Genomic DNA, 4619 nt, shown 5'->3' with positions numbered 1-4619 from the left:
TCGAGTAGCTGGGATTATAGGCACCCACCACCATGCCCGGCTAATTTTGTATTTTTAGTAGAGATGGATGGGGTTTCTCCATGTTGATCAAGCTGGTCTCCAACTCCCGACCTCAGGTGATCTGCCCGCCTCAGCGTCCCGAAGTGCTGGGATTACAGGCGTGAGCCACCACGCCCAGCCAGAATTGTGTTCTTAATATCCTTTCGGAAAGTTCATTGCTAGTGGGTAATAATGCAGCTGATTTTCCTGTGTTGATTTTGTATCTTGCCATGTCTCTGAATTCTGGAGTGAGATGTAACCATGTTACTGTGGATTCTTTAGAATTTGCTACATGTAAGAGCCTGTCTTCTGTGAACAGAGATGATTTTACTTCTTCCTTTCCAATTCGGATGGGATTTATTTTTGGTCGAGTTCCCGTGACTACAAGGGCTACTCCTGTGTTGAAGAGAAGTCCTTATCTTCTTTCCGATCTTTGGGGTAAAGTTTTAAGAAATTCACCATTGTGTATGATATTAGCTGTGGGTTTTTCAGATATAACCTTTCTTATTTTGAAGGAATTCCCTTCCATTCCTAGTTTATTGGCTGCTTTATCATGAAAGTGTGTTGGATTTTGTCAAATACTTTTTCTTTATCGACTGAGATGATCGTTTGGGGTTTCCACTTCATTCTATTAATTAATTAATGTAGTATATTACATTGGTTGATTTTCCTATGTTGAACCGTCCTTGCATTTATAGAATAAACCTCACTTAGTCACAGTATATAATTATTTTGATAAGCTGCTAAATTTGGTTTGCTAGTATTAAACATTTTGCATCAATATTCATAATGACAGATGGGCGTGGTGGCTCACACCTGTAATCCCAGCACTTCGGGAGGCCAAGGCGGGTGGGTCACGAGGTCAGGAGTTTGAGACCAGCCTGGCCAACATAGTGAAACCCCATCTCTACTAAAAATACAAAAATTAGCTGGGTATGGTGGTGCGCACCTGTAATCCCAGCTACTGAGGAGGGTGAGGCAGGAGAATCACTTGAACCCGGTAGACGGAGGTTGTGGTAAGCCAAGATCATGCCACTGCACTCCAGCCTGGGCGACAGAGCAAGACTCTGTCTCAAAAAAGAAGAAGAAGAATTCACCAGTGAAACCATCTGGTGAAGAAAAGGCCAGGGTCTTACTGATTTGACCTTAGTAGTTTGGAGTCTATTCAGATTTTCTACTGCTTTATGAGTCATTTTTGGTATATTGTGTATGTCTATGAATATGCCCATCTATTCTAGGTTATCCAGTTTGTTGGTATACAATTGTTTATGCTATTCTTTTATAAACCTTTTACTTTCTGTTAAATTGGTAATAATGTCTCTAATTTCATTTCTGATTTTAGTAAACTGAATCTTCTCTCTTTTTTTCTGAATCCACCTAGTTAAAAGTTTGTCACTTTTGTTGATGTTTTCAAAGAAAAACTTTGGTTTCATTGATTTTCCTTGTTTTTCTATTATCTACTTCATTTCTCTCAGCTCTGATTCTTTATTATTTCCTTTTTTCTAGCTTTGAGTTTAATTTGCTCTTCTCTTTCTAGTTCTTTGAGGTGTACAGTTAGGTTGTTGATTTTAGATCTTTCTTCTCTTTTTAATATAATTATTATTTGTCAATTATGCCTCATAAGAAGAAAAGAATTCTGAGTAAAAAATAAAATAATACAGAATTTGTCCATTACATAAAAAATAAGACACAGCCATATTTTATTTACAAAAGAAACATTTTATGTAGACAGACATATTCTAAAAGTGAAAGGATGAAAATAGATCATGCAAATATTAACCAAGGAAAAATTATATGGCTATATTACTATCAGACAAAGTAGATCTAAAGTAGAATTACAAGACATAAAGATACACATTTCAAAGTAATAAAAAGATCAATTCCATAGGAAGCTCATAAATTTGTAAATACCTAATAGCATAAATTTCAGTTATATAAAGCTTACAGAACTATAAACTATGGTTTATAGTTTATAACTATAGAAGTAATATACAAGTCCAGCCAGGCACAGTGGCTCACACCTGTAATCCCAGCACTTTGGGAGCCGAGGCAGGTGGGTCACGAGGTCAACAGATCAAGACCATCCTGGCCAACATGGTGAAACCCCGTCTCTACTAAAAAGTACAAAAATTAGCTGGGTGTGGTGGTGTGAGTCTGTGGTCTCAGACAGTCAGGAGGCTGAGGCAGGAGAATTGCTTGAACCCAAGAGGCAGAGGTTGCAGTGAGCTGAGACCACACCATTGCACTCCAGTCTGGCAACAGAGTGAGACTCCATCTCAAAAAAAAAAAAAAAAAAAAAAGAAGTAATACACAAGTCCACAATCACAGGGGACACTAATCCACTGTTTGCAGTATTTTTCTTTCATGTATAGATTTACAACTATACATTTCCCTCTTAATGCTGCTTTTGCTGCATCTCATGAATTTTGGTTGGCATATTTTTTTTCATTTATTTATCTTAAGGTATTATCCAATTTCTCTTGTGATTCTTTCTTAGCTCATTTGTATTTAAGAGTGTGAATTTCCAGCCGGTGCGGTGGCTCGTGCCTGTAATCCCAGCACTTTGGGAGGCCGAGGCGGGTAGATCACAAAATCAGGAGTTTAAGATCAGCCTGGCCAACATGGTGAAACCCCATCTCTACTAAAAATACAAATATTAGCCAGGCGTGGTGGCACAAGCCTGTAGTTCCAGCTACTCAGGAGGCTGAGGCAGGAGAATTGCTTGAACCCCGGAGGCAGAGGTTGTAGTGAGCCGAGATCATTCCACTGCACTCCAGCCTGGGCAACAGAGCAAGACTCCATCTCAAAAAAAAAAAAAAAAAAAAAAAAAAAGGGTTAATTTCCACATATGTGTGAATTTTCAAGTTTTCATTGTTATTGATTTCTAGTTTCATTCCATTGTGATTGGAAAAAAAGCTTCGTCTGATTTCAGTCTGTTAAAACGTATCAAATCTTTTATCAATATGTAATGCCCTTCCTTGTATTTTGTAATCATTTTAAAGTCTATTTTATCTGATAATAATACAGCCACTCAGCTTTCTTTTAATTACTATTTGGTAAAATACCTTTTTTCATCATTTACTTCCAACATTGTATCCTTACATCTAGAGTGAATCTCTTGTTGACAACATTTAGATGGATCTTGTGTTTTTTTTTTAAATCCACTCTGCCAATCCCTGCCTTTTCACAGGAGAGTTTAATCCAGTTACATTTAACATTAGTGATAAAACAATATTTTCTTCTGCCATTTATGCATTTGTTTTTGTATGTCTTACATTTTAAAAATTCCTCAATACCTTAATTACTGCCTTTTTGTATTTATTTTTTTAGTGTACTTTTTAAAATCCTTTCTTCATTCCATTTCTGTACATTTTTAAGTTATTTTCTTAACGGTTAACATGGGGGCCACAATTCGCATCTTAAATATGTAACAACCTAGTTTTGTTTGTTATGTTTGTTTCCAGACAGGGTCTCACTCTGTCGCCCAGGCTGGGGTGTAGTGGAGCAATCCTGGCTCACTGCAGCCTCCGCCTCCTGGGTTCAAGGGATTCTCCTGTCTCAGCCTCCCAAGTAGCTGAGATTACAGGCATCCACCACCACACCCAGCTAATTTTTGTCCTTTTAGTAAAGACAGGGTTTCACCATGTTGGACAGGCTGGTCTCAAATACTGGCCTGAAGTGATCCACCTGCCTCAGCCTCCCAAAGTGTTAGGATTACTGGCGCGAGCCACTGTGCCAGGCATCCAGTTACAGTTTTGAATTACACCTACGTACACCTGTATTACTGAACATAGGAAAGAGATATTCATCACAAATTTATGATGGTCATTACATTTATTTCCTCAATCAATAAAAGAGAAAGAACAGGTAGGAAAGATGAGTCATTGTTCCCGAGAAACAATCAATCAAGAATATATCTAATCCAAACTAATGATGTGAAATATTTAGTTCTCATGTCAGGTATGTGATTCTGCTTTTACTTGAATAAAATTAAAGTGTGGAAATTGGCCGGGCACAGTGGCTCACACCTGTAATCCCAGCACTTTGGGAGGTCGAGGCGGGCGGATCACCTGAGGCTGGGAGTTCGAGACCAGCCTGGCCAATATGGTGAAACTTTCTCTACTAAAAATACAAAAATTAGCCAGGAATGGTGGCGGGCGCCTGTAATCCCAGCTACTCAGGAGGCTGAGGCAGGAGAATCGCTTGAGCCCGGGAGATGGAAGTTGCAGTGAGCAACCTGTGTGCTCCAGCCTGGGTGAGGGAGTGAGACTCTCCCACAAAAAGAAAAAAAAAAAAAAAAAAGGAGCAAAAAAGTGTAAAATTTGAGGTAAAGGAGAAGAACGTGGACCACAATTTTACACACGTAGTATTTTTGTAATGGAAATAAAATAGACATGCAGATTTAAAAATAATAATGATCGTATATACGGGTCTACTCAGATGTCCTGATGTTACATTAATTTTGGTAATTTGAACATATCAATAAACTTGTCTACTTACATTTAAGTTGTCAAATTTGGGGGCCTGAAGTTGTTCACAGGGCCAGACGCAGAGACTCACAGCTGGAATCCCAGCAGCTC

Source organism: Mandrillus leucophaeus, unplaced genomic scaffold, assembly GCF_000951045.1.
Source record: "Mandrillus leucophaeus isolate KB7577 unplaced genomic scaffold, Mleu.le_1.0 Scaffold199, whole genome shotgun sequence".
In the NCBI taxonomy this organism is placed as follows: Eukaryota; Metazoa; Chordata; class Mammalia; order Primates; family Cercopithecidae; genus Mandrillus; species Mandrillus leucophaeus.
The sequence above is the reverse complement of the archived record's forward strand: the minus strand, read 5'-3'. Positions refer to the sequence as shown.